Below are 27,727 nucleotides of genomic sequence, written 5' to 3'. Positions count from 1 at the left end.
TCAGACTTTTCATAGGCAATATTAAGTGTTATCTTTGTAAATATAAACCATCCAGCATGTAATTTTTCTTTCTCTCAACAGTTCTAATTGATCTCAGGCTTAAAACACGTGAGAATCACAAAAATTATATAAGATATTGAGAAAGACTAAAGAGCTAATTTTTGCCTACGAGTGTGGGTTGAGGATCTTGACCCTTCATATCATACTCCCAACTAGAGAACAAATACAAAAACAAACACACCATGTTATACATTATACAAAGTGTAAATCTACAAACACAGGCATACTAATTAGAGTTGTTCCTCAGAAGCACAGTTCCCTCCAGTCCCTTAGAGAGGAGGAGGAATGTGGATGGGATGATTTTCATTATGTCATACGCCTTTTCATGTCTTAAAATGTTTGTAATAACAGCCTCAGTAGTGCAACTTCATGTGAAAACAAAAGCTCTAAAAATAAATTACTTTTGAAGAAACATGGGTTCCTCTTTCTGCAGCTTAGAATTCATCATGTCATACTAAAGTCTCCTGAAAATCTGTGGCCTGGCTGCCCAAAAACAAATCATACTTGTTGACAATCTCCTCCTTAGTAAGCTTGCCATCCTTGTTTTGATCCCACTCATAGACTAGGTGCCTAGTTTCTGCCTCTGTATGGTCATAGTCGGAGAGAAGTATCCAGTCTTTGGTTTCTTCCTTGTCCATCTTCCCATCATGGTTCTTATCTCGAAACTGAACAAACTGCTCTTGCTCTGTCTTCACCCATTTTGGCTCAGTCGCATTTCCATCATGGCTGTACATGTCACCAATATACTCTTCTAGATCAATGAAACCATGAGCATTCTAATCTGTATCCTCCATTGTTTCCCGCGCTACTGAGTTCTTCATATGGTCATATTCCTCAGGGTGCAGGAAAGCTTTGAATTCTTCCTTTGAGGCAATAAGGTCCCCATCTCTGTCTGCCACCTAAAACCGCAACTCATCTCTAACCATCATTTGTTTATAGTTAAATCCACCATCAGGGTCTGGATCATTAAAATGTAGCCATAGGTGGCATTTTTCTATTCTTCCCAGGAAATGAAGCTGTCCTCATTGAGGTCATGCCCCTTCCACTGTTGCTCTACATCCTCGTATATCTGGCACTTTTGTGCAAATTTAATCCAGTTTTGAGCTCATCCACAGTGAGAAACCTGTACTTGTTGCCATATATTTTACTTACAATCTTTCCAAGCCTTTCCATGCTCTCTTCTGGTGTCAGCTGATCAAAGTCTTCTTCAGCACCCAAGGCACCATGATCACAATCAAAACTCTGAGCATCATTGTGAACTTTGTCGCTGAGTTGAGGTTCATGATGTACATGGTTCTTCTTTTCTGTGGGCTTGCTCAAGGTAAAGTCTGGGCACAGGGACAAGCACATATGGAACTGTCACAGGTCCATGACAATCAGCTCCTTCTCCACAGCCTCACAGCCCAGGTTCCCTTGCCCTGTTTGTTCAGATCAAAAGCTCAGACCATCATTTTCATTTCAGACAAAGTCAAGAGATGTACTGCTATTTTGTTTCAATTAATATCCCTTAACTGGTGAGTCATGAGGAGGGGCCAGCCAGCTGAGGAAGGAGAGAAACTGGCCAGGAGGAGGTGAACATAGACAAAGAAGGGCCCTCCATGTAGAGCATCCAGGAGGGATGCAGGGATCGAGAGATTTTTTTTAAATTAAAATGGGAGATGTCAGAGCATCTTTGAATGTAAATGCGAATGATCCAACATAGAGGGGTTTGTTGACCATACAGGAAGAAAAAGGAGATGCCTATAGGAGCAAGATCCAAGAAGAGGCAGGAAGGTGGGCCCCAGCATGCAGGCAGGTAGAGGAAATGGCCTGGCCAGGGCAGACACTTCATGTAGATGAGCAGCAGCAAGGACAGCTCATAGGCACAAAGGCTTGAAGGCAAGTTGACATAATTGTCTACGAACAGAGCATTCCAATGATCCCCTGATGTTTTCATTGTCATAGTGGAAAAGCAGCAAGAAGATGAGGGGAGATGGGAGGTAAAGCGGTGCAGGAAAATTCAAGAGGGGAGGAGACATGTTGGAAGAGTGGTCTGAACAGCCAGGGGTGAATGTGCAAGGCTAGAGGCTGGAAGGTGTGGAATTATAGGTGGTGACCTTGAGTTCAGAGGACAAAGAAGAAGGGTTTAGGAAGGACAGAGAAAAGAGTCAGGGTTTATATGTGGTAAGGGAACAGAGAGATGGGGTAAAATGAGAGGTGGGCTGTTGATTCTTGAGAAAAGGGCACAGTGAGGTTTATCTTGATGTCCTCAGATTTGACAGTGAGACAGACATGAGGGCTGAGGACAGGGGCTGCGGCTTCTCCAGAAGTTCTTTGACCTGTATTCATGCCTCACAACAGGGTGAAAGACAAGGAAGGAAAAAGAGTCAGAGTGTGAGACCTACTTGGAGTTGCATTCCAGTGGTGGGAGGGATTTGACCAGTGGCCATTTCAGTAGTAGAGACACATCCTAGAACATCCACGTTACCCATTACCACCTACATACAAGAGTCAGAGTACTGACTTATATACAGCAAACCTGTTCATGTGACACAGTCTTCAAAGGAACACCCTGTATTAAGTTCCTCACATGCTTCAGGTATCATAACTAGGCTCTGTGGGGCAATTAGGGAGAAAGAAGTCTGCACTTCCATGTTACAAGGAGCAGGCCACCAAATGCAACAGAAGAAGCCTTCAAAGTGTCAGAGATGAGCTACAGAGTCAAGTGAAACTTGAGAATTTGGAAAGGCTTCTTGACAGAGGTTACAATAATGAGTGAGTTTGTAGGATTTCCACAAAATGGTGGAAAGGATGCCCAATAAGACCACACAGAAAAGTCTCTGTGGTTATACACTAGCTTTGCTTTTAGAAGCCTAGGTACAGGTCTGAGAGTAGTGGAGGAGTAGACTTGGAACTTGGGCTTAATGGTGAGATGGGCTTTTCCCACTGGAAAGAACAGTCTGTATTAAATTTAATAAATGGGGAACCTCAAAGAACAACGGGGTTATGCATTGAGGAGAATCCACAGGATCCACAGGCTCACTGAGGAAGGATAAGAAGGGAATTCAGGACGTAGTGGGAAGGCCACTGCCCCATCAGACCAGAAATTTACAACTTCTAAGGTGAGAGGGTGCCTGGGACTAAGGGACTTGTTGGGCCCACAACCAGCTACACACAGGTGGGAACACCCACAGATGGTGCCTGGGTCTCACTGCCTCAGGGACTAGGGGATGGGCAGTGCTGTCTGTTGGACCAAGTGAATGGCTTCCTCCTGGGAATAAGCGTGTTTGGGTTCAGTGTTTGAATGAAACCCAAGCAACAAATTACATGGTTCTCACTACGTGCCTAAGGAATGACAGACCAGGGGTCACAATACCACTCCTGGTGCTTGAGAGAGAAAGAGGAGGTGGCGCAGGAACAAAGGGAACTACCGAAAAGAATAAACAAAGATTAAGAAACCTGATGAGAGGAAGGAAGAAGAAAAAAGAATAAAATGTAATCTGTGGATGCATGGAAGAATGCAGCTTCTCCAAGTGTTTCAAACACCACTGGCCCCTACAGATACTCTAATATTTCAACTGAGAAGTCCTTCACCAATTTGTAGCAGCATTTTTATGAATGTATGCAGTTAGTCATCTATTTTAATTAATTTTCATAATTTTACTTTTACCCTTTTCTCTTTGCAGAGGTCTTTCTCTTTATTTTAAAAACAGCAGCCTTCTGGTTTTAAACATTATGAAACATTTCATTCATGTCATGTTATTCAGCTGTACCTTAACATTACACATGATCACAGATGATTTTCAAGACAATCTCATTTAAATTACACATCATTTTTTTTTCTTCCTGAGAATGTAAAGTCAATAACAATTCCTGGAATAAACTATATTCACACTTCATGTACTATTTGTAACCTGTTTATATTTCTGAATTTATAACTCTTCCTTTCACCCTTATTTCCACTGTAGGTCATAGTCAAGTATGGCTTATAAGTAATTATCAGAAATATACCTTCTCACATAACAATGAAAGGATGAATTGTTTGATATAAATATCCTCTCTAAAAATTGATCTTTTGTTTTTGTTCTAATTTCATGACAGTCATTATTTTCATTTACTGATGTGGCTGACACCCTATGAATAAGATGATCTATCAAAGGCTTATCACTTGCTATCTGGACATTAAAAGTTCCAAGAGAATTATTATTGCTATTACTATTCTGATGAAACACTTTCTTTTCCATTTGAATTTCTCACACCTTGGTCAAGAAATGAAATGAGGAAACAACTTGTCAATACTAAGCTATCAACTGTGTGTACCTTTTCTATAAAGTGAATAATCAGTTAAGGGAATCTGAGCACCTGCTTCTGAAATTAATGACTTTTGAGAATGATTTAGTTAAGAGTGGACATTTCCAACAATTTGATTTGAAGCATTAAAATCACTACCTACTTTGTCCTTTAAATTTTCTTCTAGACTTTGTGCTTTTGGTCACAGTTTAGCTCCTACTTTGCTTCTAAAAACTAATTGTATGGGAGAAAGGATATGACATCTTCCTAAAGAAAGTACTAACTGATTAAAAACCTCTTTAGGGCCTTTTCTATGCCTTCAAATTTGCCATTCACTATCTTATCAAAAAGTAAGAATACATAATAAATTTCACATGCTTGCTAGAAGTGTCAATATTTCTAAGGTTTCAACAATGAGCAAAGAGTGCAGTAAACTGAATGTGGATATGGGAGGTGATATTCATGTGGCCCTTGAAATGTAATCAAGACTGGGGGAGGGGGCTTAAGAGAGAGTAGGGATCCTGACATCCTCAGGTTCTCATTTAGTAAACATACAATTTTTCCTGAATGAAGTGGTTTAATAAATAATACATACTAATTGTGTCATTCTGTTTAATCTATTCTGGGATATAGAGTTTAAGAATCATTTCAGAAGTTTTGAAACATGTACATGGCTAGGTTCCCTACCGATTTCCGATCAAAGATCTGGGTGAGATCTGAGGAATTCATATCTAACATCTTAGGTGATTTCTTAAGCAACATGAGGAGAAATCCAAACAAAGAGGCATTGCTCCTAAATATCTCTGATGAAGTTTTTCAGACTATGGCAAAAAAAAGCAGGGGGATTTTCTCAGCTATTATTTTTAAAAGACCTCTTGATATAATATCTCACTTTGCCAGTTAGGTAATTTCTACCATTGCACTATTTGGAACAACTCTTCTTCATACTTAAGAGGTAAACCTGATGGAAGTATGCACTGATTGGACGGTACTCTCAATTATGAAGGCATCTATAGTATGCTGACCATTTTTCCAACTACTTATTGTAGGAAGGAAGAAGGCTAGGATTTTTGAATACCTATTATATGCTAGGAATCTTACGGAACTTTCATTTAATGTATGATGACATATGTTAATGCTGCTTTACAAAGGGGAAACTAAAAGTTAGAAGCTATCAGGGCCAATAGCACATCCTCCTAAATTGCTGTGAAACAAGGCCATGGGGCTACATTCTCCATTCCACCAGTCTGACTATGAAACCAAAGCCCACTGTAGTTCATCATATCACAGTGTCCCCCAATACACAACAGAAGACCTGGGTGATGATTGACACCATTGTAAGATTGAGATTTAAAAGTTTTTTCATCAGTTGTAAAGTCTCACACAAGAATGAAAAATGAAAATGTCAGAATGATACAGTAAGAAAATAAAATCCTGAAATAACAATAGGATGAATATCTTATTTTCTGGCAAAGGACAGAAAAGAAAGATCTGGTAATAGTGTCATTTTGATTTGATTCCAGTGTGTACATAAGGAATGGAATGCATGGGATCCTTCCACAGGATGATCTGCTGGCCAGAGTACAGACCCTGAAAAGGACTCAAAGAAAAGAAATAGGAGTGACTGTCACAGGAAGGACTGTCAAGAAGAGAAAGCAATTAGGGTCATTTCTCTAACCAAGGAGAGTACGAGCAGGTGTCTTGACACTGTCTCCCACTGGAGCTTTTCAAGAATAAGGGCACTTTTTACCACCTTTGACTCCTAGAGATCCACACAATGTATTCAATGTACTGGTTACTTGACAAGTCTTTGCTGAACAAATGTCATAAAATACACGTAAGGCATTTATAAAGTGAACAACAGCCCACTATGTGGTGCATGGTGGTAGAAAAATACATTTTTTTTTCCAGTGCTGTGGATGGAAACCAGGGCCTCAGTTACCACTCAGTTACACCCCTAATGCAGAAAAATGCTTTTGAACGCATAAGCATAAAAGCAGAAATTCCAGTTCATTACAAAAAATGAGAGAGGTTTCTCCCTCTCTGTGCATAGAATTTAGTAGGTACTCAATAAAAGTCAGAGCAAGTAAATGAACTTTAGGTAAATGAACTTTCGTTTTATGAGCCTCAGCACATAAAACTGAAACAAATTGTAAAGGAAGTATATTCTAAATTTGGGTTGAAGAACAGTTATTTGGCATAGGTCATTTTCAATATTATGCCCAATCTCAACAAGCCTAAGAATGCTGTATTTTTCTTTCTTCTCTGTTTCCCTTTTTCTACTCCCTAAGCCTGGTTTATCTCCTTTATGGACTTTCACTCTTGACTCCCAAGCAGACATCCTTTCTAGTCTCTTTTATAGATTGTTGTCCTATGCGGCTTCCTAAGTAACAGTTCTAACCAATCACTCTTTCATTTAAAAATGGAAAACAAAGCCCAAATCAAAAGTAATGCTTATTTCAAAAGGCAATCAAGGCCTCCCCTGAGCTGTTTCCAACCTCTTCCTAACTTTATACCTCTCCTTTTTCTTTGTTCTTTTATCCACCTATGTACCAACAAAAATAAAATTTTTCCTATATTCCTAACATCTCCTCTTCTTGGGGACTGTATTCTGGGGACTGTATTCCTCTTTTAGAAAATTTCCCTTACTCAATTTTTTCTTGGTCCAAATTCTACCCATCCTTCAAAGGCCACATGGCCCAGTGCTTTGTAGGAAGCAGCCAACCTCCTGTGGAACGTCTGTTGCATGTTGCTCCCCTCTACTGCAAAGAATTTCCTATTTTTAAGCTTTAATTTAGTTATTTTGGTAAATTCATTTATAAAACCATAAAATCCTCAGGACAAAATTGGTGATATGCCTTTGTGCCCCTCTTATGACTTGATACCTTAATCTTACATTCGAGGACATGTTTGCTGAATCAAAACTTTCTCAGAGTAAGCCTCACTTAATTTCCCTGTCTCATTTGCACTCTTTTCATAGCCTACCTATTCTTTTTTTCTACTTACATCAAAGTCCTCAGATACTGGGCAATGGGCATGAAAGGAAATAAGAAGGAAGAAAATATAGAAATGGAAAGTAAAGGCAATAACAAGTGCTATTTCCTTGTGTTCCCCACAGATCCCCAGTAGTGGTCAAGAAGAGAGGCATGTGCAGGCAGCTTGGCATCACATTCCACAGGCATCAAGACGACATGCTGGCAGAGGACAATTTCAACCAAGGGCTCCACTGAGGATGCTGGGGGTGGCCAGAGAAGGAGGTGTCTTCTCAGTACACTAATGACAGATGAAAGTCCTTACCAGGAAATTTACTGACCAATCTTCCATCAATGATAAAATGAGATTAACAGAAAGAAAAAGCATGAAAATAAATACCAATGACAAAATACCAGTCCCCAGTGAAATACATATCCAACAATGAGGAGAAAGTTAGCTGGATACACATCAGAGACATAAGAAGTGAGTAGCTGATAAGAATAAAGTACTATGAGCTCAATACTCTTAAAGATTAAGTGGATACAGACCATTTTTCAAGCTGTATATGAAATTTGTTTTTGAGGTCTTTAAACTAGCCAAAACTTCTGCCTAAGAGTAATTACAATGGTATGGAGTCCTCTGGCAAGAAAAAAAAAAATACAGAAATAAGACTCATACTAGTAAGAATAATTTTATTTCATTAAATGTTTATCTCATTCCTATGATCCCAACAAGGGAGCATTTTCTTACTCCTTTATTATTCATGGAAGAAGTAAGTAAATACTAATAATTCCCTTTAGTAGGACCCTATGCTGGCTAATGGGCACGTATAAATCACTCTAATGAGGTCTTCCCTGTGTGCATGTGTTACATTTGTACCTGGACATATACCAATAGCTAAAGAAATTTTTCAGACATATAAGGGCAATCCACCATATTGATAATTCAACAAGATAGCTTTCTTTTTCATCATATTTACTGTGAAGCTATATATGTATAGTCAAGCAAAATAAAAGACACATCAATGTAAGGACAACACCTACACCAAATCACAGGCAAAATTTGATGTGCCAATGTGTTTTGACCAAGAGCTCCAACTTGAATAATCTATAATTAAAAAACCATAATTAATAATTGCATCATTAGCAATACCAAGAAGGAAATTACACATAGTAAAGTGAATATCAATTACATTGGTTGAGTGATGTTGCTTGCCTATTTACTAGACTCACCAGGAAAGCTCATCAAAGATACTGATACATGTGCTGAGCAGATATTTATTAACTCTAAGGCAGGTGCCAGGCTTTCTTTTTTTTGTTTGTTTGTTTATTTTTTTTTAATTTCTCCTTATTCAGTAATTTTTATATTTTGGCACAGAATAATTGTATGCATTCATAGGATACATTGTGACTATTTATTATATGTATACAATGTATGAAAAGCAATTCAGGGCAATTAGCATTTTCATCTCTAAATATTTGTCATCATTTTATATTGGAAACCTTCTAACTCCTCCTCTGAATTTCTCTTTTAAGTGCTGTAAACTTATTTTGCTGTAAAATGCTAGAACTTACTCCTCCTAGTTGTATTTCAGGACTTGCCATCTAACATCCTTCCTCCCACCTGCACTCCCTAAACTCCATTAACCACACTATCTTCTGCTTTGAGACCAACGTTTTCAGCTTCCATGTAAGAGTGAGAATGTTCAGGGTTTGTTTTTTGGTGCCTGGCATTTTGCATTTAGCAATGTTCTCCAGTATTATCCATGTATTTGATTTTCTAATAACATTTTACAATTTTCCTTAAATAATATTTTTCACAATTGTAAATTCAAAAATAATTGACTATTTGCTTCTTTAATGTCGTTCACCGCATTAACAAATATAAATTCCAATAGAGGTGAGTGCTATTGAGGAAGAGAGTATGTATTAAAACTCTTCTGAGAAATCTGTGGTGGAGACATATTTGAACTATCTACCTATATGCTCAAGCCATGGAAATTGACTTCTTGATTAGCAAAGGACCCTCAAAGATTTGAAGCAAGTAAGTAAATTCATCCAAGTTCCACCCTCCAATTTTGATTTCATTGTGAAAACACTGCTGAAAGGACTGTATTTAATTGAAAATAAAAATTGAGATTAACTTGCAAAAAGTTATAGGTACTCCAATAAGAGGAAATCTACTTTAGAACATCAAAGATTTTTTAAAATTTATTTTTACTGCAAACAAAAGGGGCTGGGGATAGGGCTTAGTGGTCAAAAGCCCCTAAGTTCAATCCCCAGTAATCCCCAAAATAAATGAATGAATAAACAAATAAAGCATGTCAAAGTTACATCTTTACACCACGATATATCAATTTTTAATAAAAATAATGTGCTACATTATTGATCATCACAGAAAGGGATACTCCCAGAAACTGCACCATGCTTGGTCCTACAGTGCCATGAAGTCCTGGCTTTCAAGCTAACAGAGCATTTGAGATAGGCCAGAGCTGGACGCATGGTACAGTTCAACAATGGAGAGAGACCTCTCTCTTCTTCCCTTTCCTTTAAGACAACCTTGCAGATAATGAAAGGTGATTTGATGAAGAATATATAACTATGTTAGAAAATTCATGGCTTGAGAAGGATCAGACATCTCATCCTCTTCCACTAAAAACAATCTTGACAATTATAAAAGTAAAGTAAGAGTCTGTTTTGCAGACTCAGCAGGGAGATATTTTTCACACAATAGAATGGTAGAAGTCAACTCTTCAAGACTTTGGGTCTTTAAGCCCACTGGAGATACCAATGAACACATTTTCACTCTAATAGCATTGGAAGGGCAAATGAAGTCCTATGAAAAGGATTAAAATCCCCCTTTCATTCATCAGGCCGGGTTTCCCTTGATTCTTTGTAAGTTTAGTAAGATTTAAAATATCTTACTTCAAAACAACAAAATGTATTATTTATTCTAGATTCATCCTTGACATTTTCTTGATTCATGGCCTCCTCTACATCTTATTGTCTGAAAATGATAAATGAAATTCTGACTTGCTTTCTATTTGGAATAAGTATATTGGATTACGCCCTCAAAATATTTCCAAAGAACTCTCACAAACACTAGACATTTTACACTAATTTAAAGATATTTATTTATTAGAGAGAGTAGTCTGAAGACAACCAAAAAGTTAAACCACAGAGCAGTACAACATGACCCTTTGCCTATAAATTCTGAGTGAAATTCAATGGGATTCTCAGGCATACAAATGTCACAATTCATGCTGAAGTCTTATATTTTAAATTATAGTAAATGTTTTTCTAAGGTATCTGTAGGGATGAAAAAGTTAAGACAATTGATAACTATATTGATAGCAGTTGATGAGTGGCAGACATGTTAGCCATGGGAGGAAAGAGAAAGAACAAGAAAAAGTAATAATGTCACTCAGTTTTTGGTTTTGATTTTTTTTTTTTTTTTAGGTTCTGGGAATTGAACTTTGAACTCATGGTTTCCTACATGTGAGGCAAGCACTCTACCACTGAGCCATAACTCCAGCCCATCACTCTGCTTTGATCAATATTTTAAAAATATTTAGGCCTTTCCCATTTTGTACTAATATCAAAGATGCATTCATTTAATTTTACTATGTTGGAAATAATATATTTCTTTTTAGAGAAAGCACAGAATAATTTAACTATTAATACAGAATCTTGAATGGAAAAACTTCAATGATTTTTTAAACTGTAAATACTTTCTTTTTTAATATCATTTTTCATCTTTTACCAAACTAGGCATACACTGAGCTCAAAAATTCCCTTTCAGTATCTTTTGGATGTGTACAACACACCAGATTAATATCAAAATGAAAAGGTAGGTTTCCCAAATCACAAAATTTCAATTTCTGCTTTCAAGTCAGAAAACTCTAAATGTTAAATGGATTGTTTACTTTTTCTTTATCACACTGCTGATAGAAAGGAAAAACACAAAATGATACTGAAAAATTGAATTGTCTGTCTCTACTGAAAGTCATACATGTATTAAAAAGGGAAAATAACATCCTCTTTCAGTTCAATTTACAGCTTTAAAATATATCATCTCTAAAATCAAATACTTGATATTTGACTCAGTATTTCATATCGGAAAATGACAATAAAAAGGAATATAGCCTCCCATGGCATTGCCACATCCTCTCATCATTTTCTTGTAACTATGCTGTTTTATAGATGAAACTACAAAATGACAAATATAACACATAAAAGAATAAAAAATGGCAATAAATCAACAGTTGACACTATAGCCCATTAAAATAGTACTGCAAAAAAATTTCCCCTCACTTTACATTCTTCGTAGCTGGCAAGAAAATTTCCGATTCCTCAAGCAAACCTTGAGCTGCTAAAATGCCAACCAAGTTCTCCTCATACTCTCTTCCTGCACTGGTTCCCATGACCAAAATACACAGCACTAATATCCCTTGTGTCATTTAATCCAAAATGCCCAGGAGGATGTATGAGGATTATTAATCACCCATATTTATATGACATTGCATTGGAAAAAAAATAAGATAACCTACTTATTTGGACAATGCTAGTTTTAATCAGTCACTATTTCCAATCTGTTGATTATCAATGTAATGAAGAGTTTGACCATTTTTATTTATAAAGGAAGCCTAAAGGAGACATTTTCTTCCCTGAATGTTTAACCAAAGTTTCTTTGAAGCATCTGGTGTGAAAAATGACTGCAGTATAGATATTATTATGGTTTCCAGTACAACTGAATATATATTAGCTTATTTTGTTACCCATTAATCATTATTACATGATATCAGTGAATCTGGTGAAGTTACTTCATTGACCTGTTTACGTTGGTCTTAACAAAGGCCACAATAAAGTTCCTTAAGAGCAAAGAGCACGTTACAGTTCTCTGTAAGTTATACTGCAAGTTCTTCAAGGGGATGGGAAGTTCATCAATGAAAGGATGAAGGAATGAATAAAATTTCCTAACAATGCAGAAAATAGCACTCAGAGTACAGTTAAATACAGTTAAATATTTCAGGGACTGAAAGGTTCAACTTTGACTGTCAGAACTGAAAGAAAAACCATTTTCTCTATGAAATTCTCAATGCTGCATGTACACATTCCTTTTTCTAAATTTATAGGATAAATAATAACATATTAGCATATAGGAGTGGCCTTACTATATAATTTGTTTTCTTGGGCATTTAATACAAGTAATTAAAAGAAATCTTACTTCACTTTACATCTTGACATTCTTTTCAGTTCTTTTATCAGTATACTTTCATTGTTTTTTTTTTTTTTTTTTTTTTTTTTTTTTTTGTGGTGCTGGGGATTTAACCCAGGGCCTTGTGCACATGAGGCAAGCACTTTACCAACTGAGCTATATCCCCAGTTCAAACACTTTCATTCTGTAGCATTACAGCCTAGAAATGATGTTCTTGAAACAAAAGCGTGAAAAGGAAAAGAGTCTGGAGAAACTTCTCCAAGAGACTAATGATTAAAAAAGGAAACATTCAGGTTTCTGAATATGGGTAGAAATTTTACAACAGAAATCCTTCACAGTTTCCTCAAGTCTTCCAACAAAGCATATTGCTATTCAGTACAAAATTGAGTTAAATACAATATGAAACAGAGGAAAGGATTTTTTTTTTCATAAAAAATTCACCTTGAAGTAAATACAACATGGAAAGAGTAGTTTGTTTTCATGGTAAGGTTTGTAATCTGACAACTCTAATACTTTTTTGAAAGGAATATAGCATGTGTTTGCACGTAGATTTTCTTCTGACTTCTGGGTACACTGCTGTTAGCCAAATGATAGCAAGAAAAGAACAAATTAAAGACAGAATCCCTGTCCTCCGCTTATCAAAAACAACAAACAAGCAAACAAAAAACTCAAAATATTCAAAAGTTGATATATTCATGAATCTGTACTTGGAATTCTTACATGTTAGTCTATACCTAACAAACAGTAGACATTCAAATAATTTTTAAAATTAAGTGGGTAAGAGGAAAGCATCAGTGTTATACTGTCAAGGAGAGGCACAGGTGACATTATAATATGGAAAATATTATATTACAAAACATTAATGTATACAGTTTAAATTATCATTATAATTAGAATGAATATATCTCATGATACAAAAGATCTAATTTACTAATAAGACACACTTTGATTTTAAAGTATATCCTGTCACTTTAGAGTTGATCATCCATAAAACCTTCCAAAATTCAAATAAAGTTTCCACTGACCAGTTACTATAAGGTACATAAAAGTTAAAGAAAACACATACTAATTATTAAGACAGAGTTGGACCAAATGGTCATTAAAAGAATCCAGCTATAAAAATGTGAATTTAATTTTTAAAAATTAAGGAAATCTAAGAATAGTTAAGATTTTGCATTCACTCCATGGTACTGATTAAATTGGGAGGATCACATGAAACATCACTCATACCCTACTGTACAGTGCCTTCACCTCTCAACTGAAAAGAGAATTTTCTGTGATGAGTTTGCCTATAATCAACACACCGTGGTCAGATGTATCTATGGGCATCTCATCTAGACATACAAATTAAAAGAGGATACTTAAAAATATAGGCAATCTTCCAACCATGAAGATATGTAATAACAAACCTTAGGTTTTCTATGAGATTATATTTAAGATGATGAGTGTCAAAATATATCTTTGGAATATGACTAAAATAATCACAAATTTAAATTTATAAATGGTATGAAATATATTTATGACAGACCCTTACTTAAAATTACAAACAATTTCTTTGTGAAAACAAATCCACCTCCATATTTTCTCTATAAAGGTATCTGTCAACAGTTGTTTCATGAGAACACTGAAATCTTTGTGCACTTAAGACACTGCTTAGGAAAGCAGTTCAATATCTGAAAACTCAATTAAGTTGCAATGCTGTCAACAACAGGATGTGTGAACTCTTAAATTTCAAACATTTGTATTGCACAGTATTAATACAGTTATTAAACTACCTATTTCAATGTTTAGACTGTGCTGCAAAAACAATTTGTAGTATAAACAAGGAAAAAAATTCTCATTATAAAGGTGGTAAAATATTTCGCTGTGCTGCAAAGGGGGAAATGCTGGATCTGTACATGTAGCACTTAAGAAAATAGCACAAAATGGTGTTACTTTGCCTGGAGGGAGATTATCTACCAAGGTTTCCAAATGTACTATGATTTTATGAAACTGAAATGACAATGTAAGGCAGTAAATATTAAAATGTTTCCTTATTTCCCCCAAAGAGATTATTTGGATAGAATCTATTCCTGCGTAATATTTACAAATGACTGAGAACATATAAGTGGGAAATGTTTAGTCAATTGTCATCTGACTGCCTAATCATCCTTTGGTGAATTGAAAAACAAATTTCAATATTGATGAAATCTAGTTGATAGAAGAAAATGATCCAAATCAACATCTAATTCAATTTATTGTGGAAATGGAAAACTTGTCAGGTTTCCATATTTACTAGTGTGTGATTTGTATAATTAATTATGTGGATCAGCATGATGAGAAATAGTTCATTGTTTTCAAAGTAGATTGGGCAGTGACTCAATTATAATAAAGGAGAGGTCAGAGGCTCAAACTACACAATGGTATAATTGGTCAGAATTTCTGCTGGGTGAAAAACCATAAGACAAACTGAAAGAAACCCCCTTTGATGGTGATATCCCTGTTACAGGCTTTTCCTCTTTCCTTCATGGAAAAATAAATTCTTGAAAGAGTTGTCTACACTCTATGCTTCATCACTTTTCATTTATTCCTCAATCAACTGTAATTTATCTTTCACCTTTACCATTCCACAGAAACTTTTAAATTTTCTGGTCCACAGCAAGAATATGTAGCTATTATACATGCAAAGAGAAACAAATCAGAAGTGACAGTTACTATCTAAAATTGAATGTCTCAAGCTGGGCACAATCAACTGCAATTGTAGTTCTAAATGCTGAGGAAGCTGAGGCAGGAGAATCACTTGAGCCTAGGAGTAGCCTGGGCAAGACAGGGAGAATCCTGCCTTAAAAAAAAGGAAAGAAAAGAAAAGGAAGAATGAACAAAAAGGTATAGCTATTTTACCAAAATATAAAAGTGGTATTAAAAAAAAACTGTTGGGCTACTTTATAGAACTTTACATATTGTTCAATCCCCAGCACTGAAAAAAAAAAAAAAAAAAACTTTACATGTTGGAATTTTAACATAAAAATTTTGATTGATGTCTGTCTGAGTCAATTTGAGAAATGAACCTCACATTGTAGATATATGAGTAACTGCTCTGCTTTGTATATCATAGTGCTTAATACCATTTACTAATACACCCATTAAGTAATTTCCCACACATTTTCTACATTCACAAAATAGTGACTGCAATAGACAGGTGGGAACCTGAGTGTTGGGTACTCTATAAGGGATTCTTCTGCAGCTGGGACTAATTTATGACTCTAACAATAGAGTTGAATTGTCTCCACAGGTCTAGTCTATGCAGCATCCAACACACTGTGTCTTGGGGCCCTGTTTACCCGTCAGGTGACCCATTATATTAGTTGACCAAATTGGCCCACCCTATCCATGAAAAAATGGGTTTCCAAAAAAACTACTATAGCTCCTGGGTACATGGTGTACATGTGAATCCCAATGATGATGGAGACTGAGGCAGAACAACTGCAAGTTTGAGGCTAGCCTTGGCAGCTTAGCAAGACTCTGTCTCAAAAAAGGGATGGGAATGTAGATCAATAGTAGAACTTCTCTGGGTTCAATTCCCATGCCCCACACGCCCAAAACAACACCAACAACAACAACAAAAACTGTTGTTAACAATTAGCTACCAAACACTGGATAGAAACTGTTTAAGTGCTTTATATTTTCCACTCTATATAATGTCAACAACTACAGTAATAATAATAACCAAGTGCCTCAGCAGGCCTTTTCTGATCATCAGCTCATTTAATCCTTTCAACAACTATAGTGAGTAGTTGGCATTACTATAATTTAAAGATACTGAAACTGGGTTGTAGGGAGGTAAAGTAACTTGCCCAAGGAATGCAGGAAGTACTGCAGTTAAGTCTGGAACTACCCTACTTCTACATGTTGCTAAAAAGAGTTTGTGTTTCAAATTTGGCTTGCCAGGAATACATCTTTTTGTGCAGATACAGCAATTCCCTCTTCATCATCTGGGTGACAATAATGTAAATTCTTTCAATTAAAACTACTGATAACTTTCATTGCCTCAGGTACCAGGAAAAGTGTAGTGAAAGTGGTTTTCTTCATACTTTCCTTTTTCTCTTCCTTACTGCTTCTAACACAGTGAAGACATTATTTGGGAAAGTTCAAGGATATAGAGGATGAGAAAACACACAGCAATAAAAGATAAAAGGGGATAGAAGACCGGCTGCAGATGCAAGATGGCGGACTAGAGGGAGGCTGCATTCCTTGTCACTCCGCAACGCCAGATTCAAGCAGAGGATATCTGTTTCTCGGTGAGGCAGTTTTTGCTGCTTATCGATCCCCTTCTCTTTACCCCATTTGTCTGCTGTGATCACCTGCAATCTGCCAGCATATCGACGCCTTTTTGAGAGCAGATTGCTCACTGTCAGGCATCTATCATCCGCCATTTGCCTGCCTCTTGCTGGTCCATCGCCTGTCTTACCCCTATTAATTACCCAATGCTCGAGGTTCACCTCCCTATCATCCGACAGCTGCCAGCAGACTGACTGCAGACAGCCAGTGGAGAACCAGCTGCCTGCTGCTGCCTGGAAGTTCACTGTTAGAGTACTTGCAGGTTTGATTACACGTGACTGCCGACATTTTGAGACAACAGCCAGGCCCTGTAGGACCCCTGGCCGGACTGACTGAGTCCCGTCTCCAGGATCCCTCAGCCCCACCAATCACTCCGTGCCTCTGGGGCCCTCACATCAACTGACTGCTCCCTGCCGCCAGGACCCCCAGTCCAACTGACTGTGCCCTATCACCGGGAACCCAGACCAACTGATTGCACCCGGCCTCCTGGATCCCACAACCACACCAAACACACTCGACCTCCAGGACCACTGCCGGACCAACTGTATCCTGTCTCCAGGACCTCCAGCTGACCACGTCCACCCCTGAGCTGCAGCTCCCCATTTGCCAACATATTTGGAAGCCAGAGCAGCCATCTTGGGTAATCCTGGAAGCCACAGCTCCAATCTTCAGGTGGGGCAAATCCCATCCTGAGATGCCTGCTGGAGGCTTGAAGCTCATTGTCAGGTACCTCTCATACATCAGGCTACTGAACACTGGGAGGTTTCATTAGTATATAACTGTTATACAGTAGATTTACTTTTTTCTCCTTTTTAAAAAAAAATTTAAGTTTTTATTTCTTTATTTCTCTTGCTTTCTTTTCCTTCTGTTTACCTGTTCCCTCAGAGTCACTTTCTCCCTTATTTACATGCTAACATCCGATTTCTTTTGATTACACTCTCACCCTTTCTATTTTCTAGAACTTCTGTATATTCTTTTATTATCCCCTTAACAGCCATATTCTTCATCCCTCTGCATCCTCTTTGTCCTCCATTAGAAACTGCAGACAGGGCTGGGGATATAGCTCAGTTGGTAGAGTGCCTGCCTCACAAGCACAAGGCCCTGGGTTCAATCCCCAGCACTGCAAAAAAAAAAAAAAAAAAAAAAAAAAAAAAAAAACTGCAGACATTATTGTAAACCTATTTTTTTTACCGAAGATAACATTTGACCTCATTTTGTTTATTATGGCAATTTTGTTATTGTCCCCATAGGGGCTATTTGGTCTAGGATTGCATAGTGTCTGATTTGGGCACTGCGAATATTGATCTCCCCTTAAAGAAAGGGTTTTGGAAACCTATAGGGCCACTATAAGCCTATAGGGGGAAATCTGCAATACCCCAGATCTGCAGCGCTAGAGGGGAAGATACATGAACAACATGAAAAAACAAGGGAAGAAAATGATCCAAACAAATCTAGATTCTATAATAATAGAATCCAATGACAGTATGGTAGAAGAAATGTCAGAAAAGGACTTCAGATTATACAGGATTAAGATGATTCGCGAAGCAAAGGATGAGATAAGAGAGCAAATGCAGGCAATGAATGATAATACCAATAAGCTGAAAGAGCACCTGCAGGAAGTAAAAGATCATTTCAACAACGAGATGGAGATTCTCAAAGAAAAAAAAACGGAAATCCTTGAAATGAAGGAGACAATAAACCAAATAAAAAACTCAATGGAAAGCATCATCAACAGACTACACCACTTGGAAGACAGAACCTCAGACAATGAAGACAAAATATTTAATCTTGAAAATAAAGTCACCCAAACTGAGAAGATGGTAAGAAATCATGAACAGAATCTCCAAGAACTATGGGACATCATGAAAAGACCGAATTTAAGAATTATTGGGATTGAGGAAGGCACAGAGATACAAACCAAAGGAATGAACAACCTATTCAATGAAATAATATCAGAAAATTTCCCAAACCTGAAGAATGAAATGGAAAATCAAATACAAGAGGCTTACAGAACACCAAATGCACAGAATCACAACAGATCCACACCAAGGCACATTATAATGAAAATGCCAAACATTCAAAATGAAGATAGGATTTTGAAGGCTGCGAGAGAAAAGCATCAGATTACATATAGGGGGAGACCAATACGGATAGCAGCAGACTTCTCAACCCAGACTCTAAAAGCTAGAAGAGCCTGGACCAACATATTTCAAGCTCTGAAACAACATGGTTGCCAACCAAGAATCATATACCCAGCAAAACTAACCTTCAGATTTAAAGATGAAATAAAATCCTTCCATGATAAACAAAAGTTAAAAGAATTTACAAATAGAAAGCCTGCACTACAGAATGTTCTCAACAAAATATTCCATGAGGAGGAAATGAAAAACAACAATGGAGGTCAGCACAGGGAGAAACTACCTTAGAGAAAGACCACTCAAAGGAGAAACCAAGCCAACTTAAAAACCAAAAATAAGCCAAATGACTGGGAATACAAATCATTTCTCAATAATAACCCTGAACGTTAATGGCCTAACTCATAATCAAAAGACATAGACTGGCAGAATGGATTTAAAAAAAGACCCAACAATATGCTGCCTGCAAGAGATTCATCTCATAGAAAAAGACATCCACAGACTAAAGGTGAAAGGATGGGTAAAAACCTACCACGCACATGGGACTCAGTAAAAAAGCAGGGATTTCCATCCTTATATCAGATAAAGTGGACTTCAAGTCAAAGTTAGTCAGAAGGGATAAAGAAGGACATTTCATACTGCTTAAGGGAACCATTAATCAGGAAGACATAACGATAGTAAATATTTATGCCCCAAACAATGGTGCATCCCTGTACATCACACAAATCCTTCTCAATTTCAAGAATCACATAGACCACAAAACAATAATTCTGGGCGACTTTAACGCACCACTGTCACCACTAGATAGATCTTCCAAACAAAATCCAACCAAAGAAACATAGAACTCAATAACACAATCAATGACCTAGAATTAATAGACACATATAGAATATTCCATCCATCAACAAGCAGATTCACTTTCTTCTCAGCAGCACATGGAACCTTCTTGAAAATAGACCATATGTTATGCCACAAAGCAGCCCTTAGGAAATGCAAAAAAATAGAGATACTGCCTTGTGTTCTATCAGATCATAATGGACTGAGAGTACAAATCAATGACAAAGTAAAAAAAGGAAATTACTCCAACACTTGGAGACTAAATAATATGCTATCGAATGAAACATGGATAACAAAAAACATCAGGGAGGAGATTAAAAAATTCTTAGAGGTCAATGAGAATGATGATACAACATATCAAAATCTCTGTGATACTATGAAAGGGGTACTAAGAGGAAAATTCATTGCATGGAGCACAGTCCAGAAAAGAATGAAAATTCAACTATTAAATGACCTAACATTACAGCTCAAAGTCCTAGAAAAAGAAGAACAGAATAACAGCAAAAGTAGTAGAAGACGGGAAATAATTAAAATCAGAGATGAAATTAATGAAATTGAAACAAAAGAAAATATTCAAAAAATTGACATAACAAAAAGTTGGTTCTTGGAGAAAGTAAACAAAATAGATAAATCCTTAGCCACACTAACAAAGAGAAGGAGAGAGAAGACTCAAATTACTAAAATACATGATGCAAAAGGAAATATCACGACAGACACCACTGAGATACAGAACTTAATGAGAAGCTACTTTGAAAATCTGTATTCCAACAAAATAGAAAGTATCGAAGACATTGACATATATCTAGAGACATATGCTCCTCCCAAACTGAACCAGGAGGACATACACGATTTAAACAGATCAATATGAAGCAATGAAATAGAAGAAGCCATTAAAAATCTACCATCCAAGAAAACTCCAGGACCAGACGGATTGTCAGCCGAGTTCTACAAGACCTTCAAAGAAGAACTCATTCCAATACTTCTCGAAGTATTCCGGGAAATAGAAAAGGAGGGTCCCTACCAAACTCATTCTATGAAGCTAATATCACCCTCATACCCAAACCAGGAAAAGACACATCAAGGAAAGAAAATTATAGACCAATAACCTTGATGAATATAGATGCAAAGATCCTTAACAAAATATTGGCAAAACGTATCCAAAAACAAATTAAGAAAATTGTGCACCACGATCAAGTGGGGTTCATTCCTGGAATGCAAGGATGGTTCAACATTCGTAAATCAATAAACGTAATCCATTATATCAATAGACTTAAGGATAAGAATCATATGGTTATTTCAATTGACGCAAAAAAAGCATTTGACAAAATACAACACCCCTTCATGCTGAAAACACTAGAAAAAATACGGATAGTAGGAACATACCTGTACATTATAAAAGCTATTTATGCTAAGCCCATGGCCAACATCATTCTTAATGGAGAAAAACTGAAACCATTCCCTCTAAAAACGGGAACAAAACAGGGATGTCCTCTTTCACCACTTCTATTCAACATTGTCCTCGAAACTCTAGCCAGAGCAATTAGAAGACTAAAGAAATTAAAGGGATACGAATAGGAAAAGAGGAACTTAAGCTGTCACTATTTGCTGATGACATGATTCTATATTTAGAGGATCCAAAAACCTCCTCCAGAAAACATCTAGACCTCATCAACGAATTCAGCAAAATAGCAGGCTATAAAATCAACATGCATAAATCTACAGCATTTTTATATGCAAGTGATGAAACAGCTGAAAGGGAAATGAGGAAAACAACTCCATTTGCAATAGCCTCAAAAAAATACAATACTTGGGTATCAATCTAATCAAAGAGGTAAAAGTTCGCTACAATGAAAACTACAAAACACTGAAGAAAAAAATTAAGGAAGACCTTAGAAGATGGAAAGATCTCCCAAGTTCTTGGATAGGCAGAATTAATATTGTCAAAATGGCCATACTACCAAAAGTGCTATACAGATTCAATGCAATTCCAATTAAAATCCCAATGATGTACCTCACAGAAATAGAGCAAGCAATCATGAAATTCATCTGGAAGAATAAGAAACCTAGAATAGCTAAAGCAATCCTTAGCAGGAAGAATGAAACAGGAGGTATCGCAATACCAGAACTTCAACTATACTACAAAGCAATAGTAACAAAAACAGCATGGTATTGGCACCAAAATAGACAGGTAGATCAATGGTACAGAATAGAGGACATAGACACAAATCCAAATAAATACAATTTTCTTATACTAGACAAAGGTGCCAAAAATATGCAATGGAGAAAAGATAGCCTCTTCAACAAATGGTGCTGGAAAAACTGGAAATCCATATGCAACAGAATGAAACTAAACCCTTATCTCTCACCCTGCACAAAAGTCAACTCACAATGGATCAAGGACCTTGAACTCAGACCAGAGACCCTGCATCTTATAGAAGAAAAAGTAGGTCCAACTCTTCCCCTTGTTGGCTTAGGATCAGACTTCCTTAACAGGACTCCCATAGCACAAGAAATAAAAGCAAGAATCAATAACTGGGATAGATTCAAACTAAATAGCTTCTCTCAGCAAAGGAAACTATCAGCAATGCGAAGAGAGAGACTACTAAGTGGGAGAATATCTGCCATTCATACTTCAGATAGAGCACTAATCTCCAGAATATATAAAGAACTCAAAAAGCTCTTCACCAAGAATACAAATAACCCAATCAACAAATGGGCTATGGAAATGAACAGACACTTCACAGAAGAAGATGTACATTCATTCAACAGATATATGGAAAAAATGTTCAACATCTTTAGTAATAAGAGAAATGCAAATCAAAACTACACTAAGATTCCATCTCACCCCCATTAGAATCTCGATTATCAATAATACAAGCAACAATAGGTGTTGGAGAGCATGTGGGGAAAAAGGTACACTCACACATTGCTGGTGGGACTGCAAATTAGTGCAGCCACTCTGGAAAGCAGTGTGGAGATTCCTTAGAAATCTTGGAATGGACCTACCATTTGACCCAGCTATCCCACTCCTCAGCCTATACCCAAAGGACTTAAAATCAGCACACTATAGAGATACAGCCACATCAATGTTCATAGCGGCTCAATTCACAATAGCCAGACTATATGGAATCAACCTAGATGCCCTTCAATTGATGAATGGATAAAGAAGCTGTATTTATATATATATATATATATATATATATATATATATATATATATATATATATATATATATACACACAATGGAATATTACTCAGCTATAAAGAATAATAAAATTATGGCATTTGCAGGCAAATGGATGAAATTGGAGAATATCATGTTAAGTGAGATAAGCCAATCTCAAAAATCCAAAAGAGGAATGATCTCACTGATAAACGGATGATGACATTTAATGGGGGGTGGGAGGGGACAAGAATGGAGGAAGGAGGGACTGTATAGAGGGAAAAGAGAGGTGGAAGGGGTTGGGGGAAGGAAAAAAATAACAGAATGAATCAAACATCATTACTCTATGTAAATATATGAATATGCAAATGGTATGCTGTTACTCCATGTACAAACTGAAACAACATGTATCCTATTTGTTTACAATAAAAATAAATTAAAAAAAAAAGAGATAAAAGGGAAGAGAAGAGGTTTTGTCTCTTCCAGTTCATTAAATGTCACTGTAATACCCACAGGTATCAGGTCTACAAGTTTAATGGAAGGGGACAAGCTCCAAAGGTTGCCATTGGTTGGCTTTTCAAATGCTGTGAATATGCATAAAGTAGGCTATTTAAATGACATACTATGTGCACACAGTTCCAAAACTCATTGATACAGCCCATTACTAATTTAGGATTTAAGCCATATATTTGAAAGTTACACATAATACAAATCTGAAAGCATAATGTCCTTCCTCTTTGTTTATATCCTCACTCCAGTACCTGGTAAATTAAGGGAGTACCATCTGCAAATCAAGGAATCTTGAGCTTAAAACTCACCATGCTGTTGGAGCTTCATCATCTCCCATTTAACATTCTTCTATATCCATCCTTCCGTTCTCTATCCTCGGTGTGCTAAATTGTAAAAAACGCACAGCCTGTCATGAAGTAGTTCACGGGCAGAAGATAAATGCTATAATAGGTCATGCACATACTGACAGAAAACAATTATTAGAGAATTCTGGTTACAGTAACATCCAGACATATAATCTTTAAGATGATGGGAATTCTATGACAGGAATCCAAAAACTTAAGGAGCACTATGATAATGATGTAACACAGGCATAAAGATATAGTGAAAAGATTTAAACCAGTTTTTTTCTCAACAGGACAACAGATTCTCTGAAAAAAAAAAAATGGTTTATGGCTCAATGATTTGAAAATACACACAATGACAAAAACAATACAATAGTGAAAAGGGCAAGTTGCATGGAGAAGTAATTCTTAGGAGAAAAATAAATTTGAATGAATATGCAGTAATTTCAACTCTAATAATAATCAAATGTAAACTAATACAAATAAGACATTTTTTTCAGATGTTTATATCAAGTAAGCAAAGATTTTTTAAAAAATTGAAAATTCCCAGTGTTCATGTGGCTGGGAAAATAGGAAGGCATTCTCCACCTGCCACTGATGGCAGTCTAAAATTGGTATAATCTTTTTGAGAAGTAACTAGTCAATAGCTACAAAAATTTGAAATGTGTATACATTTTGAAATTTAGCAATGATATATACAATACTATTCACTGCAATTCTGTTAATGGTTTTTTATAGTATTTGAGATTACCTAAATGTCTAATCATGTGGGATTATGACATATGTTTTAAAGACTTATCATGAACCATTTAAATGTACTGATACAGAAACACATCAAAAGAAGAAAATGAATTTAAGAGCACTATATATTATATAATCTAACTGGAAAAAAATCGACATAAGTTTGTAAATATATGCAAAGTCCTATAAGGTTAGGAGGAGAACATTATGAATGGTTAGAGAAATAATATGTATTCTGTGTTAAAAAATTCAAAAGATGTTTAAAACAGAAAGTATAGCTACTCCATAATCTACCTTACATTACTTACATTAAAGTATACCTATTGTACAAATTCCCTCCAAAAGAAAAACACGTATTCCATAATCTACTTTAAATTACAGATTAGCTATACTTTTTATTTTAAATAGTTTGAACGTTTTTACAAAAAACTATTTCTATGAATTAGAAATAAGGTTTTTAAATTTTTGAGGACTTATGAGGCTCATTCATGTGAATTATTTCAACAACAAACTTATAGAGATGTTCTGTGAGGTTTACTATCAGTCTCAACTTCTGACCCCGGGTGCTTTCATGCTCCTTAGTATTGAAAACAGTGACACTTTCCAGATTAAACTGACTCTGCAAGTTAAGACCTATTTAAAAGATTTTCAGAACAAATCCACTGACAATTAAACTATGTAAGAATATAATTCATGTCGAATAAGTAAAATATATAAAATGCTAAATCCATAATTAGACAAAAGATCAAGTCAGAAATAAAACCACATTTGATTTTCACATACATATTTTGTAAAAATTTTTTTCATTTATTTTATTTATTTTTTTTTTTTGGAGACAGTGTCTAACTGTGGCCCACTGGCTAGTCCTGAACTTTTGAGCCAAAGTAATCCTCCCATCTCAGTCTGGGACTATAGGCATGTACTACCATAACAGGCTGTCTGAAATTCACATCTTCAAGATTCCTCTAGGGTTCATAGGGAATTTGGTGAGAGAGTATAATGGATATTTAACTGAAAATCCAAAGAGACACAGAACAAGAGGCATACACAACAACTGAAGGAACACTGGCTAAAATTTTCATAAATGGGATAAAAGACAATAATCTACAGATTTAAGGTTCCCACAAATCCCCATGCAGGGTAAATAAAGGAGAAACTCAGACATAGATGCATCATAGTAAAACTAAAGAAAACCAAAGAAAAAGAAAATCTTAAGGACAGAGAAAAAAACCTAAATTACCATCAAAAAAAACTAGATATCTGAATTTCTCTATAGAACACTGGAAGACAGGACATAAAGATTATTTCCCATGAGATGAAATCTTACATCTAATGCTAACCTAGAATCTAAAATTGACTAGAACTATTCTACAAGAATAAAGGAGAGCCAGGAGTGGTAGTACATGCCTATAATTCCAACAACTTTGGAGAATGAAAAGGAGGATCACAAGTTTGAAGGCCAGCTTTGGTAACTTTGCTAGATCCTGTCTCTGCAAATTCAAAAAAGGATTGAGGATGTAGCACCCTGAGATTCCTTCATACCAAAGGAAAAAAAAAAAATACAGACACAATGGTACATATCTACGTATTTCAGTGTGATTCAACTGCACATTATTATCAATAATCTTTGAAAATAAAAAATCAATAGCACGGATTCAGGATAACTTAGCTATCAGAACTGATATAACTGTTTACAAGTAAAATAAAACAGTAATAATTTTCTATAATATTTTCTGACTATTTAGAACCACTTCTATTATTATTATTATTATTACAGAATTCAATCCAGTAAAAACTAAAAACTTTTCTGCAAAGAAATTATTTACTGTATGAAAACTTACATGATTTTTCAGATAGAAGAAAAAGCCTGGTCAAAAAGAGTTGAATTGGTCCACAGAAGACTGCACTCTGAGATTTAGATTATCTTCATAGAAGATCTAACAATACAGAGAAGTGAATGTTACACAGACTGTCTTACAACAATATCTAACTTTCTTAACCAGTTTGAGTGTTTTCCTAAAGAAATGGTTCTCAAAATGGAGGAAGAAACCATTGTCACAAGAATTACTATCTGCAACAAAACAAATTCAGCATGGATAAATTTACTACATTTTTCTGACTTTCAAAGTTTGCACTTAGAGCTTAACGTTAATGATCAGTTTTAATAAATCGGACTGTTTCCTAAAAATGAGGATAGTAATCTCTATCTTTAAAATGTGATCATTGAAGGGGAACTGGGGAACAAAACTGACCAGATTAAAAAAATGCAACAACGAATTCTACTATTTTATATATAATTATAATGCAAAACAGCAACAACAACAACAAAAAAAGAAACTCATGTTACCACTGGTATGTAATTCGCCCACCTATTTTTGTGGTCACATACACATTTTTAAAAATAATCATTTTTTCACTGAATTACTTACCATTGCACATCCACAATAATTCTTCCCAGCAGAATAGAATGTACTATGGAATTTAGACAGAAATTACGAATATTCTTCAGAAGCTGTCACACCCCTTCAATAATAAGTCACAGGAAGTAAAATATTAAATATTAACAGGCACTGGGAATCTACTGTGCTTTCACTTCTGTCAAACTAATGACATTTTCAAAAAAGTAAAAATATTTTCAGGAATATAACATAACACAACACTGAGTACCTGCTATAAACATCTGAAATTATGCATCTTCAAGTTACTTTTTACTACTCAATCAAGCTTTGCACTCAAATTTTTCTCCACATGGTTGTTATTTGGCTCCCCCAAGACAGCACAATATATAATTCTTTCATGGGGACAAACATTTTGGCAATCAGCAATATTAGAAATATAATCAAAAAAACAAAATTAATCTCAGAACTCAGGATCTACTCAGAGACAATGTTAACAGGAAAAGAAACTAACATACTTACTAATTTCCGTGTAGCAACATTATTTTCCCTAAGTGAATATTGTGTCACATTGATCCAAAGGAAGACAATCCAAACGTTTCCCAGCAATACAAAAGGTGTAGATGCAGTACAAATACCTTCAAGAGGAGCAAAAACCAATTAAAAAGTTTTAAAAACTTTAGAGTAAAATAACCTATGAAAAATAATTCTGAAGTATATCTTAAAAGGTACACTTTGTCACATCAAAGTTTTACAGGGAAAAGA

At 35.9% G+C, this 27,727-nt stretch overlaps 1 pseudogene across 1 annotated transcript; it reads right to left on the bottom strand.

Moving 5' to 3' along the window:
* Window positions 1-494: 494 nt before the first annotated feature.
* On the bottom strand, window positions 495-27,038 carry LOC306642697 (calumenin-like; annotated as a pseudogene). Its single transcript, XR_013766866.1, has 4 exons — window positions 26,984-27,038; window positions 26,408-26,490; window positions 23,790-23,864; window positions 495-1,388 (listed from the first exon to the last, which is right to left on the bottom strand). The product of XR_013766866.1 is annotated as a calumenin-like (transcript).
* Between the last annotated feature and the right edge of the window lie 689 nt (window positions 27,039-27,727).

The sequence above is a fragment of the Sciurus vulgaris genome, assembly GCF_902686455.1.
Source record: "Sciurus vulgaris genome assembly, chromosome: 13".
NCBI classification, from domain to species: Eukaryota; Metazoa; Chordata; class Mammalia; order Rodentia; family Sciuridae; genus Sciurus; species Sciurus vulgaris.
This window is presented reverse-complemented; position numbering and strand designations above follow the sequence as displayed.